The sequence below is a fragment of the Trachypithecus francoisi genome, unplaced genomic scaffold (assembly GCF_009764315.1).
Source record: "Trachypithecus francoisi isolate TF-2019V2 unplaced genomic scaffold, Tfra_2.0 Lachesis_group15, whole genome shotgun sequence".
Lineage (NCBI taxonomy): Eukaryota > Metazoa > Chordata > Mammalia > Primates > Cercopithecidae > Trachypithecus > Trachypithecus francoisi.
This window is the reverse complement of record NW_022681460.1, coordinates 52,656,680-52,671,747: the sequence shown is the minus strand read 5'-3', so window position 1 is coordinate 52,671,747 and position 15,068 is coordinate 52,656,680. Positions and strand designations below refer to the sequence as shown.

At 43.2% G+C, this 15,068-nt stretch overlaps 1 protein-coding gene across 1 annotated transcript in view; it reads right to left on the bottom strand.

The window, feature by feature from the left end:
• Positions 1-368: 368 nt before the first annotated feature.
• FOXO3 (forkhead box O3) overlaps positions 369-15,068 on the bottom strand; it is a 125,509-nt gene continuing 110,809 nt past the window's right edge. The window contains 1 exon segment of the mRNA XM_033234789.1: positions 369-5,331. The gene's annotated coding sequence lies outside the window, so the exon portion shown is untranslated.

Below are 15,068 nucleotides of genomic sequence, written 5' to 3'. Positions count from 1 at the left end.
ATCCAGGTCAAGTAACTGACAAGTTAAAACCTCAGACGCTCAGTGAGGGCCGTCTCTAAGTCCCAACTCCCTACTTATTCAAAACTTCCTGGGAAACATGACTCAGAGCATACCAAAAGTGGCTATCAGCCACCATGAACTACGCCATAAATCTGCCTTTATTAAGTTGTCTGTTGTCTGTGGAGGTCAGAAGTGGGCCAGAGAAAAAGTGTACTAGGTTCATTTAAAGATTTTGCGATAGTCTCTCAGCTCTGTGCCTCTCCCAGCCTGTGGGGGAATTCCACAGGGAGACCTTGAGATAAACTGCCATTTTATTCCTAGGGTTCAAGAAAGGGGGAGGGAGAACAAAGAGACTTCTTGGAGTAAGATAGAGCGTCACTGATGCTTTATTTACATGCGTCACCATCTCTTTTACAAACTAGATTACGGTTTTAAGTGGAATACACAAGGCAATATCTACAAACACCGAGGAAAGTAAGTACTGCATCTCCATTTCATTTGGAAAGGGGAAGATTCCCAAATCAAACTGGTTTTGATCCTTAAGAAAGGCGGCAGAGTTAATTCATGGCAACATATGGTTAGACAAAATCCTCAGGAAGAATGCCATATGATAGTGTTCGCATTGAAAGAAGGATGAGGTGCTTCAAATCAAAGTCTGAACTGCTTGACTCTCGGGTGTTTAAATATGGCCACGCACCATATTTAGTTCTAGATTACATGGGGTATGAGCAAGGAATTGAAACAGATAAGACAGTTTTTACAGATACTGTATACAGATTTTTTTTCCATTCATGCAACTTTTTTCTTAAAAAAAGTTAAACATGTGAAGCCAAAATGCACAATACATTTTTTTAAATATTAACTAATTTTTCTGGTCCTCCTTCACATTTGTTTACATTTCCCATGTACATAATGTGCTAGGACAAGTATACAAGAGAAGACTGATTGCCAGGCAATGAGATCATTTTAGAGAAATAAGTGACCAGACACATAGTTCTTAAAAGCAGCCGCACACGTATTTCTGGAGTGTGGCAAGAGGCCTCATGACCAATCATTCATCAAAGAAAAACATAAACAGATACAACTAAACAAGAGGAAAATATTCCATTCATTTCAATTGCATAAAATGGTACCCCCTTAAGATTTAGATAAAATATAATATACTCTTTCATTTGGGCATCTGCTTTAAGATCTCATTTGACAGGCATGACTCCATCAGAACTCCACCTCCCGTAGTAGTACTCTGCCTCTCCGGGCTCCAAGACAGGCTGGCTTTTTTGTACCTCTTTACTGGTGATTGCATTTCTACCAAAAAAAAATTTTTTTTAAAAAAAAATTATGCCTAATCATACAATGTTCACCCAAATACAGCAAGAAAAATAAAACTAGAGTTCAGAGCTTTCAGGGTTTCCTTTTTGCTTTGAGAGAGGATGAATAACTTTTTTTTTTTTTTTTTTTTTTGACGTGGAGTTTCACTCTTGTTCCCCAGGCTGGATTGCAGTGGTGTGATCTTGGCTCACTGCAACCTCCGCCTCCTGGGTTCAAGCGATTCTCCTGCCTCAGCCTCCAGAGTAGCTGGGATGACAGGCATGCGCCACCATGCCAGGCTAGTTTTGTATTTTTAATAGAGATAGGGTTTCTCCATGTTGGTCAGGCTGGATAACATTTTTATTTCCCCTTGCAAGCCCTTGGCACCAACACGGAGGACTTCTTTTTGACTGCTTTATTCTTCATGGTCTTTTCCAAGAGATTCAAATGCTCCTTATTCTTTAAGTGGGGTTCACTAGGTAGAGGCAGAATCTGTCTCCACCATCTTTAAACTGCGTACAAGTTTGGAAGTCACCTGAAATCACACCCTGAGTGGGGCATACTTGTCCTGAGTAGTAAGCCATGGTGTCCTCTCCTCAAGGTGGGCAAGCAACACACACAATGCTAAAAATCAACACCAAAAACAAACACAAAGTCCGCCTTGTACCATACGTGTGTGAATGATCCTCCCATTAACAGGAGTGACAAACTTCTGAATTTTTAAAATGTGTTTCAGCAATCATTATATCACAGAGGATGCAATCAAGGAAACCAAGCTCAGATTCATTCACAGTTAAAGGGGTAAACTGAGCCTGGCAGCCAGTTCTCATGCCAGGACAGTGAAGGCTTGTGATAAAGCTCTTTCCTAGCTTTGGTAACAGGTGTCAGGTTCTGGAGCCCTGAAGAGAACAGCAGATCCCAAGAGCGCATGTCATGTTTTCAACATTAGGTACTCTTCTAATTTCTCATCAAAAAGTAGGCGACTCCCTAGAGCAGCTTATTTAGAGGCCGAGGGTGGCCTCCGATAGTTCTCATCATAAATCGAACGTTACAGCTGCCAGTCCCCTTGAGGCTAAGCATTCTGCTGATACGCTCCAGATCAGAAAATTGTTAGGGACCTGTGACACTCACTCAGGATGTGACATGGTGGCCAACATTTGGCCTGTCCTGAAAGCAGGGTCTCAATATAAGGGGCAAAGGGCTCAGGCAGCACCCCTGCCCAGCCTGACCACTTTAGAACCGGGCTGATCTCTGAGGGCCTAGCCTTTCTGCAGGAGGCTGAGGGTGAGGGTGCCGGGACCCTAGACAGGCTTCACTACCAGATTCTCGGCTGACCCTCTCCAGGGGCTGGCAGGTCTCACAGTACTTATGCTGCACTTGACTTTGCCCTGGTCTCAGCTCTCCACAACACTCTACATGTAGATGCTGTTTTAGTTACTTGAAGAAGAAAAAACAAAACAAAACAAAAAACCAAAGCATTCCATCTTCATTTTCCTGATCTGTTTTGTGCTGCCTTGCCCTTGTACCTCCTCTGTCCCTTCCTCAGCTGTTTCAGATTAAATGATCATCTGGTTCTAGGACATTCTGTAAGACATTCTGCCTGAAATCCAACAAACACTAGAAAAGGAGAATAAATGAGATACCACATGTCTGAAAAGAATTCAACATTTTACAGTTGAACACATTGGAGGGTTGCCTTTCTTACTCCCAAAGTGGCTCCCAGGGTCTGTAAAACTGCAAAGGCAAGTAGCTATTTTGTTAGTTACTTTGCATATTTCTCTGAACTCAGGACAGAAGTTCTCAGGACCCTCACGCTGGAAGCACTCTGGAATTCTCCTATCCCCCCACCCTTTTCCATCTCACTCCCTACTGCAGCTCCCATGCTACTACTGCCTCTGCAATGCATCCCCACCCAGGGCAGCATCCCTTAGGAAGCTTGGAGAGGCAACCCTCCTTCACTGCTACTGGAAAGTTCTTGCATACAGCACACTACTAAAGAATCCAAGAAGTGGCTAGCATTATTATAAAGGAATATAGTAAGCAAGTCTGGCTCACTGACAAGCAGAACATATGAATAGAATACATACTTTAAAAAATTATACATACTTTAAAAATGAAGATTATAAACGTGTAGCAGTTTAGAAAAGGCAATGTGCTACAGATCTACTATAACCACAATTGCACAACAATTTACAGATTCAGTAAAAGGCAGGGTGAAATCAACAGGGCCATCGCTCAAACATGGCAACCCAAGCGAGGCAGGAGACGTGTGACAATACCAAATGGAACTCTCATTATGCTAGGAGCTGTGATCACCACCAATATCACCCCCAGAGGAGTTATAAAGCCAAGGCGCACAAGGGGGCCCCTGGTGGCCGGTGGTGTGTGCAGGGGGTTGGGTGGCACGTCTGTGTTGGTGCCCACTGTCACGGTGCAAGCATCAGCAAGAACTCAAGCAGGGAAGTCTGTGCTGAAATACTAGCCTGTATTCCTAAGGCCCATGCATAAGGTTCCATTTTTGTACTGTACATGATAAAATATATTTATACATTTATATGCCTAATGCTTCTTATGCAAAGAAAAGAGTCTTCATATATCACTTTGGAGAAGTATGCATATGCTGTGCTAATCAGAGCATCATTACACCAATTTCATATGTACCAAAGGTGGTCCCAACTATTCCGTCTACCAAAGAAGGTAACGAATATAATCACACTTTTCAGGTTAAACAGAAAGCACCTATACAGCACCATAACTTTTTGAAAACACAACAAAATGAAATCCATAGAAGCAGAAAAAAAAGTTAAAACTGCCCTATTTTGTACTTCCATTGTGTCACTTGTACAATTACAACCTAAGCTTATATTTAAAAAATCAGTTTGTATGCTATTACCTCTCACTCATACACTTCTAGCAGATCAGATTATACACAGCAAGGCTGAAAATAATCAAGGATGTGTATTAGGAAAACAGTGAAGTTAGAACTGCCTCAGCATTGACTTGGGTTTTTACTCTTCACACATTTCTCACTGCAAGCTTAATGCTCACCTGTAAGTTCATTTGTTCTGCAAAACAAAACAGGACTACTTTTTTTTTTTCCTTTTCTTTCTCCTTAAAACTAAACCCTTTAGTGGCATTTGGCAATGAGTGGAGAGCTGAGCTGATTTCTTTCCTGAAAATATCAATATCCTAGTTTCTAACCAGCAGACCAACACTGTTCACATTAGCTGAAGACACTGACAGGAGATCACAGACCCTACTGATCTGGCACCTGTAGACCTGGTGCTGGGGTCCCGTCCACAGATCACCCTGACTCAGAACTGGGAACACACTGGGCTGGACGCTGTGCTCCACTCGTTTTGCCTATGCATGGTTCAGTCCTGGACGGGTGCGCATAGCAAACAATTGTGCCATTGTTCAGTTTTTAGAAAAGATAATTTCCTACCAAATGAAAGAAGAAAGAAAATCCCCCTTTAGTTTATGTAATTTGTTAGTTTATGGAGTTCCATGGGCTCAAAAGCTTGTGATGCTCGAACCCGGAATGGTAACTGGTACAACATTTTCCTTCTGTTTTTACATTTGCTAGGGGATGGACGGTTAACATTTTAACAGAAAAATACCGCAAGTTAATGCATGTGAAAAACTCAGAAAGTCCAAGGAAAACAAACACAAGAACAACACTTAAAACATCCCATAAACCATCGCAATATTAAAACACCACAGAATGGCCGACGGGGGCTCACGGTGTGCTCTGAACGAGGGTGGGTGGTGCTGAGGGGTGCTGTCCTCCACTGGCAGGCGGCTCACCACCCCGTACAAGGAAGATTTTTGCATACTTTTTAGAGTTCTGTTCCAAGGGTAAGTGCTTCACCCAGGGTAAGGGGCCATTAACAGTCTCTGCTGGGTTAGGAAAATGGCGTGGGATTCACAAAGGTGTTAAGCTGTAAACGGTATCACTGTCCACTTGCTGAGAGCAGATTTGGCAAAGGGTTTTCTCGGTAGGTCTTGTGTCAGTCTGAGGGTCTAAAGGAGCAGAAAAGAAAACCAGAGATTAAGGGCATTGCAACAGCAACAGTGGACACCTGAGGGCCACCTGTCAAGGCCTCCCATCTCCCTCACCCACCTCATAGCCCAGGGCTGGCACAGCAAAGCTGCTCTGCTACACCAGTTTCAAAGGTCTGAAATCCTAAGGACAAAGCACAAAGACTACTTACCTTACTTCTCGTGTTGTTCTTATTACAAAATGCTCTGAAGCTGAAAAGCCCAAAGGGAATGGGATCATTCACTTTGGGAGATTAACAAAGAAAGCCATATTAGGGGTGTTTTGGGGGTTCTTTTTAGACATTCAAGGTGCAGATAAGATTCTGTTCTAGACTTCTGGACTGAGGGATTTCCTAGGACATGGGACTTTCCATGCTAAAACAAGGAGAGCCAGTCACCCTAAGTAGATGAGTTATACTTTTCTGGTTCTTCCTTACTGGCTATGTGGACTAACTGAATTGCTTACCACCCCTTTCCATGAATACCCCAATACCAGGGGAGACGAAATGGCCACTTTCTACAAAGGCCTTAATAAGCTTGCACTGCTGTGTGTGGGTAATCTTGAATCCCCTACTCCCCACCATAAAAAGAGTAATTACTAAGTGGGCCATCTTAAGAATTTAAGAAATGGGGTCTTGCTGTGTTGCCCAGGTTGCACTTGAACTCCTGGGCTCAAGAGAGCCTCCCATCTCAGCCTCCTGAGTAGCTGGGACTACAGGCATGCCAACGCACCGGGTTTAGGAATCTGATTTTTGTTATTACAAATTTGCAGAGAAAAAAATTATATAACACATATATGACCAAGAAATCCCCCACAAAACATCCCATTAATAATCAACATTATTATTATTCTGCCTCCAATTATTATTTTGTCTTCAATGGAAAGGCACAAAAAGGTGCTCTTAGAGCATTTGAATTTATACAAGTCTTATCAGATGTCATGTGACCACTGGGCCCAGAAAAGTTAAAGGATGAAAAAAAAAAGTATATTCATAGACATGTCTTAATAGCAAAAGGACGTGACATGACAGACCTCCAGACATAAGATTCTTTGTTTACGGAGACAGTGTTGGCAGTTATGGTAGTAAAGAAACGGCTCTAGGCCAAGAAATGGATAGAAAAGTGGTAGTGAAACAACATGAACTCGTGCTTTTCTCACTAGACAAGGTAAATAAGTAATGAAAAAAGCATCAATAAACTCACACACAAAATCACATTATATACATCTGCTTCTCCCACCTTTACAGGCTGTACCGTAGGGTCATCAGGAATTCTCATGCATGTACTGTAGCTTCAATCTCTTCTGTGACTCTGCACTTGCTGGCAATCTTACCTTTCTCTCTCAGTATTTGCAAACACAGCAGGACTTAGTATTTATGATATTTACTTATCCTTGTTAAAGCTCCAAATGGAAGAATTTAGGTTGTTTTACTGGAGGCAGGGACAATAAAGTAGAAAAAGAAGCCCCTTTCTTCTTCCTGCCTATGCCTAGGATTTAGCTTCCCTGGCTGATGGTGTTTTGGGGGCATTCTTTGCTTTGTAAAGCTACTAGATAATATTATCTTGGACTATAAAATTATGGCTTGTTGGTTCTAGAGGGAGTAAAAGCTAAAGTAAATACTAGATCTCATCATCTGTGAAGACCGTAGCTTGCTGAAGTCAGTGCTATTCTAACTACCTTACCTTGTCCCGCAAACTATGAATGATTAGATAGCGTTTCATAGACATAGTCCTCTGGACTCTTCCAGAGGTTTTTTCCTGCACAGTAACAATGAATAGACCACCATCCAACATCACTATGCGATCAGTCATCGGGGACTCCCATCCCCAAGTCCCTATCCTGACTTACTGTAAGCGCCGAGGGAGAAGCTGTGAAGTACTATCTAATTCAGACCCCTCTCCAGTTCCCTTGGGTATTAATTATGCAGCCACAGAAGCCAGTGCATAATGGGAAGGTGACACACTTCATTCCCCAAGTACAGACACAGGGAGTGTGGCTTGCTTCCATGTGGGCAGGGCCAACACAGGAAGGAAGAGGACAGAGGACACCCATGAGCCCCTAACAGAGCACAGTTTTGAGCAGAACAGGTCATCACCCCAAAGCCGGGGGCAGGCGGCCCATGTGGGACTGTCTAAAGCACCAACCAACCACAGTCCCCAGGCTTAATATCCATTCCTTCATCAAAAGGCTCCAAATCTTCAGAAACTCCATTATTAAAAAGGAAATGTGCGAACCACCACTTTCCCTTTTTGCAGAATGGGCTTGGGGTCACCTGTGAAGCTATGTTCTACAACTTCTTCTGAGGTCTCCCAGGCAATGCCCTCCCAGGGAGGCCTGTTCAGGAAATCACCTTGGTGCTTATAGGCTGAACTGGTAGAGGATTTGGCCCAGGTATAGAGGCAACTCTTGCAGAGGGCAAATTTAATACAGAAACTCCCACTCCAGATAACAGAAAGGCCACTGGTTTCCTCTGTGACAGAAGGAAAACAGATTGTAAAACACTGAAAATATAGAAGATAAATGTTGAACAGAAATACAATTATCCTTCTCAGAGGAACACCAGAATCACCATTCACAATGAAAACTGGGGTAATAAAAATAATCAAAACGAAAGCAGCAGCTCATCTGTCTTAGATTTTTAATGGCTCTTCTGTGGCTCAATGTTTGTACATGCTTATCTGATTCAGTCAAGGACAGAAGAGTAGAGGGAGCGTATTTTAAGTGATGAAACCCAGCTACTGAGCTGGGAAAGTCAATGATACTTAGCTTGGGTACAAGTTTCATGGGTTTTAAGAAAGCTCATGTCATTCTTAAATTGTTTAAAGTATGACATTTTAGTTATAAGGTTATTTAGTTAACTGTGAGATTTATGTGTATGTGTTGATGCTCTTCTAGTTTAAAAACACATTAGATTAAGGGGCCAGGTATGGTGGCTAACGCCTGTAAGTCCCAGCACTTTGGGAGGCTGAAGTGAGTCCCCTGAGCCCAGGAGTTGGAGACCACCCTGGGCAACATGGCAAAACCCCGCCCCTACCAAAAATACAAAAATTAGTCTCATAACCTGGTCTCAAAATAAATAAATAAAATTTTAAAATGCTGTAAGAAAACATATCAGATTAAGTAAAACTTCTGAAAAGAACATAAAGCATACAGCTGATGGAATTATAGTTTACTTTGCAACTACTAGGCAATATGCCAATTAACAATAAATACAAAAATGTTGTTCTGTCCCAAGGATGGCTTTCATTAATAGGGGAAGACACCCTCCCTCCCCTCCCTGCCCAATAAACAAGTTTGAAATCAATTGTTGATACAAAGAAAATGAAATGCAGAGACCAAATAAATGATGAGGTCCATTCTAAAAATATCTATGGATGCTGTCTGTCATCTGGTCTCTGCTGAGAGCAAGTCCCTCTATAATCTTGGCATCTGTAGGGAAGACAAGTTTCTGCCTAATTATCACCATAAATCACATGATACTCTAAGAAAGGAAAATGCCTCCAAAAACTACACACAGCATAACAACATACATGTTCCTACTGTTGTCCTCCCACAACTTAATCCACTGTGAAAATTTTTTCAGTAGTGTTTTTATCTTCTTGGCAGAGAAGAACAGAACAGGAACCCAATACTAAATAGGACATGGAAGAAAAAAGAGATCATAAGTTGAAACCTTCACATCCACAAATCCATGAAGGTTATCAACTGTTTTCCTAGCTAGACAGAACTAGATGATTTGAGGTAAGTTTGCCCCACAAGTAAAAATAAAGTGAAACACCACTTTCCTCACTCTTTAAAAAGAAAGATAATTTTAGCCAAACTTTCAACCCCTGGAGCAAGCTGGGGACTAAATATGGAACACTTAGGATAGAAAAGGAATTGATATTCATGCAACCTGACAAGGAAGTCTCACATGGACTCCCGGCAGGGGTGGGTTTCAGAGTTTGAATATTTCCATTCAAACACTCAAAGAAATGTCTGCCTGATGCCATCTCTGCTTCATTCCCAGAGGAACTTCAGGGACACACAATCCACATGAGCCACAGTCATCTGCCAGCATCCACTAAGGCTTGTGTAGCTGGTGTCACCCCAGGAAAACAATGCTTTTGCAGGTCTTGGGTTAGGCAGCCACATTTAATTTTGGAGCACCAAAATGGCGCAGTTCCCTTGGAGTTCATCTTCCAGGCAAAACTTATGCAGCTCAGGAAAACACGCTAATGCATACCACGCTTTGGCTTAATTTGGTCATTTTTCAATATCTTCTAGATTGAAATGGGTAATGAAAGAGTTAGAGAGGTTCATGGGAACCAGCCTGATGGTCACTGACGGCAGGGGCCTGGTCGATGAGAATCCAGTCCTCTGCCTGTGATGCACACCAAACAGAGACATCTTCCATGTTTGCCAGAGAGGAAGATTTAGGAGGTGTAGCTCTGTTGAAATCCCTTTTGGCAAAGGCTGTCAAGTTGCCATTTTAGGCACTGAACAGTTTATGAGGGAAACAACAGGTATAGAAGTTTAAGCCAGGATGGCAGCCAGGTTTGTATTCCGTTGAGGAGCCTCCCTAAAGGAAAGTCAAATTTCCAGGAAATCTACCTCATTGACTCTGGTAATTTCTAACAGGCAAGTAAAGCACCTGTGGGGAAAGTGAGGATGTTACAGGGAAGCTTAGAATGAGCTTTTCATGGCAAAGAAGACAGGATGATACTAGAAAGGTACTCAACTATACACATTATTAACAAAACCCCTTCATTTGTGTAAAACACAAGCCTGACTTGTGTAAAGGCTGCCTTTTACTGCCTCCCAGTAACTCCTGGGCTTGGTCAAGGCAGCAGGTGAACCAGTCTGGGAAGACTGGTGACAGGGCCCTCCAGAGCCTTCGCCTCCAGGACACCTCAGAGTCTAGACCTGGAGTAGACTGCCCTTCCAGCCAGCCTTTGTGCTGTGCTGATAAAACCCAAGGGAGACACACAGGGAGGGCGGTAGTCATCCTCATACTTCACAGCTGAGGGACAAAGAGCTGGGGGTCACCTGCTGGGAGGCACCAGCTTTTCTGTTGCTTAAATTTAGCGATTATTGATGGCTGAAGTAAGTTTAAGAATGCCCTATCTCTGACTTTATGTTGAGGCAGGGATTATGTTAACCAATATTCTTCACATATCCAGAGTTAACTATGAATACTAATATGGCAGAAATATGATAGGTATTGATTTACTGTCAACAGCAAAGTTGCAGAGATTTAGTATTTTCTGAAGATTCTTAGATTGCCAAACCACATATAATAGTATGTAACATTTTAGATTATGTTCTTTTTAAAGGCCCAGTTTTTAGGCAAAAAGCCTTTAAAGGGTGTCTCGATCCTCTCTGAATTTATGGTTATTTAACTTTATAATAATATCCAAAACACTTAGCTGGTAAAGGCCTGTGGGATCAAGTTCCACTGTCCTCATCCACGCTTTAAGGCCCACTACTGCTTCTGGGAACAAACCCTCCGCTTGTCTGATGGGTCAGGTTCAAAGACACTTTACCTGGACTGCTCTTCTTACCACCCATGCGAATCACCTACACATTCAGATGGCTCCTCTAGCCCCACCTTCCCTATGCTATCCTTGACTCAGTTCTTATGCCACTCACCTAGTACCTAATCATAATACGCCTGAAATGGCAACTTTTTCAGGGGCTCCCAATATGCTGAACTCCTTGAAAGCTGAGCAAAGTCTTCAAATCAAATCAAACACTTATGGAGCACCTACTACTTTAAGAGCACTGTCTGGTATCTGGCCCCGTGCAGCACATATTCCAGTGGAAGAAACACAATTTTCTTGATGTCCCAAGTAACCTGGTAAGTTGAAAGTACTAAATGGATGCACAATAAATGCTGGCTGAGTCAATGAAAGAACCATCCTCCTGGAAGAACCCTCTTCCCCTCTGACAACTCCAACACTCAGCATCCTTTCATTGCAACTGCTTCCATGACCTACTCATATTTGCCAAGAGTTAGTTTGAGTCCAGGCAGAACCTACTGCCTGGTGGGATATGACCTAGGATTTGCGGCACTTTTTGTGAAAAGGATGGTTTCCAATAATTAAATTTCTAAAACTCCTATTTCTTACAGATGAAATCAATACAAGGCACAATTTTAACATTCAACGAATTCTCAAGTATTCAATAAAAAGTTTATCTTCTCCCATCCTTTCTTTATATCCCACCATATACATCCTTATCACCAGCCCCCAAAGTAAGAGACTTCCTACTCTAAGTCTCAAGTTGCTGTCAATAAAGTGATTCACCATTTAAAAACAACAGGGAACTGTAGTACAGGAGGAAATGTTCAGAGTCATCAACCATGACCTGCATATCACGATGTTTAAGTTCACTGGGTGTGACCCTATCCTGTATGACTCTTCACTGCATTTACTGGGGTGTGTGTATGTGGGGGGCGGGGCAGGGATGAATGACAGGAGTGTGCAGGCTGGGATGCCCTAGATCCCTGGAGGGTGGGTGGAAGTGCAGGTGTAATTGCCAGCCCATCTCAGGGTTTAGCTACCAAACAGTGAAGGGAGGGTCTCTAAAGTCCTCTTTTCCTGCTTTACATACACAGGATTTTGAGAGACAATGTAATTTTTCCAAGTGATTCTGAAACTGAAAACGCAGAATCAGCTAGTTAAGTTCTACAAATAGTCCAAACCACCTGTAAGGTATGACCAGGACAGACAGGTGACACAGATGGTGGTCATGTAACAACCATCACACCAGTGCAACAGAGGAACTGAGAGGGACTCCAGGTGGCTCCAGGACTGACAGAGACAAAGGAGCGCCCTGAGGCCAGCAGTCTGGCCAGGCATACATATTCCAGTAGTGAAGGGAATCTGCATGTGTGGCCCCGGTGCCCCTCTTCTTACAGCTTGGCCTGCACTTGCACCGCGGTGTAAGCGCTGGCCGGGACTGCCTCCCACGGGGCACCCCATCCCAGCCAGCAGGGCAGTCTGAGTAGAACGTGACAGGTAGGGCAGGCAGTGCTTTGGTTTCTGTTACTCGGTGGGCAGGCAGCATTTTCAGGTAAACAAACATTAGGGCCACCTTCTAACAGGTCTATCAGACAAGACACTTTCTGATTACTTATAACTAGGTTGGGCAGTATTGCTGTCTGATCTTTTTTGAACATACAAATGACCAATGAAAGCTCCAATTAATTACAGTGGCGAATACAGAATTGAAGGCCTAGTGGAAATTTACTGAAAATTTCGACCTCAGAACTCCTGGACTCCTACCTCTGGTCTTCTCTTCTTAGTTACTGATTTCCCCTAAGGAATCAAGTCAAATACTCCACACAAACATAAACACATTAAAAAAAAAAAAATAAAACAAAAACCCCCCACAACCTTATGGCTCAGACTTCTTTCATCAGAGACAAAGCAGGAAAAGAGGGAAGGGAGACGGAGAGAAAAAAGAAAGAGGATGAGAGAGGAAGAGACAGGGAGAAGAGGGAGGGAGAGAGAGGAGACATACTGACATCTAAACCTTCAATCAAACCAAGACTGTCAATTACAGTTTTAGCCTTCAGAAACACTGGAATTACCCTCTGAGACTTCGTGACTAAGGGATCCTATTCTTTAATAAATGAATGCCATGGATTTTAGCAAAAAATAGGCTATTAAAAACAAAGTCGACCTAAAATTAAAAACTAAGGTGCACATCTATTACTGAGCAGGAAAGATACAAAAGACTTGCATCCCAGTGTCCAGTGGCTCTACAGGGCGGTGTATTTTAGTCCCAGGTCTGGCTGCTGCTTATTTAGAAGCGCCTAGAGAAGAACAGCCTATTTTTTTTTCTGGGTTTTCACTCAATTTAGAATTGGAAGAGATGTTAAGGGTACAATGACTGTCTTTTCTGAACCCCAAGTTGTATCACAGTAATTAATAAGAGATAAACCACCAGCTTTGGGGAGACCCAAGGCCAGACTACTGCCACCACCATGCTATTATGTGGCAGTCCTTCTGCTCCAAGACAGCCCTAGGAGGGACTGCAATGGCTCTTAGTCTCTCTGAGTGGCTTGGGATGACTGGCATTGGGAAGACAAAGATGGCATTGCCAGATTCCTCCCAACAGCAGGAGAGGTTCAGGCTTGAGGCTCTGAGGCAGCTGAAAAGAGCAGGGTAGGGCATCTCCTTCAGCAGGGCTTGCTGCTAGCCCCTGTGGACACCGATGGGTACCCATGCTAAGCAGAACTGAAGCCAGACAGCTGGGACTTCCCAGGCGATCCTTTAAAGAAGCTAATGGAGCACTTTGGATACCACCTACAGCTCTCCTTACAACATCTGTAGCATTAGTTCCGTTAAACAGCCCCTCTAATGAGTACCCCCAAACTGGTAGGCAGAACTTCTAAGGGATGTCGACTCTGGAAATAAAAGTTTGCATACCAACAGGTAATTGTAGATCCCTTTTTAATGAAAAACCCAGTTGAGTCTAGTTCACCGAGGAAAAGAGTCACTCTTTCTGCCCATAGTTTAAGACTGGCGTGGCTGCTTCCTGCTTCCACTATTAACCTCTGGAGCTGTTTTAAATCACAATAAACATTAAACAACGTTTTTAAAAAGGTGCCAAAAGACATTAGCCCATATCAGAGGTAGCCCTTCTAGGAGCTCTGTGAGGCCAGTTTTAATTTTAACCTCATTTTATAAATAAGCAAACTGAAACTAAGAGATGAGCGACTTGACTCCAGGACACACAGCCATGAAAAAGGCAGCCTTCTGCTGCAAGTCCCACAGCTCCTCTGCCATCCCACAGGATCTCACTTAACTAGGAGTGGGCTGCAGGGGAGGCTTTTTTAATCCACAGCTCCCTCAGAGCAGAGCCCCAGGGACAGTGTGCTGCAGTGGGTGGCTCATGTCCAACCGTGATGAACTCACCAGCTCTAGAAATCAAACATAAAGTGCTCTGCAGAGCTTTTAAAAGAAATCAGCATCTGGATTCAGCCTGAACTCTGACCTGTTAGTATGGAACTCCTCAAGTCTTAGGGTCTGTGTTTTTGTGGAACAGACCTTGTGACCAGAACCCCCGAATGCAGGGTTGTCCCAGAAAACCAGGCACATCAGTCTGCCACACCACATGTGCCTCTGCTCCAAACATGTGAGCAAGGCAGTCTTTGGCTCTACGACAAACTGTCATCACCACTGCCACCACTTTCCCCACTAGGCCAAGCATTCTTTAAGGGAGGGACCCTTTTTATCCATTTCTGCCCCCTGTGCCCTGCAGGTACCCAACAGATGAACTGTGCTTAACGATTTCAGGCCTTTCTTGGGCACTTCTATCAACACGGGTCTACCACTTTGCCGGGCAGCTAGCTCATGCATGGATATGGCTGAGAAACACTAGATATATGATAAGGTCATACAAAAAACTCAGCAAGAAAGGGAGAAAAAGGACAAAGAAGCCCTAGTCTCCAAGGGGGTGCTGACTCCTTTCAGCAAAACTCCAGGACAGGATTTCTTAAGGGGGTTCCTTAGAACACTGGTGCTATGGTTTCTTGAAGAAAAAGGATTTGATTCAAGATATCAAACACTTCAGGAAACACTGCATAACACATCCAACCCTAGAAGGTTCATAATGTGTATTAACCTTTAATGCTCTGAGAAGTTCTCTTGGAAATAATCCAATTTCTCTTTAACACGGTATTTCTTAAACTTATTTGACCACAGAATCCATTTTCTATTTCACACCT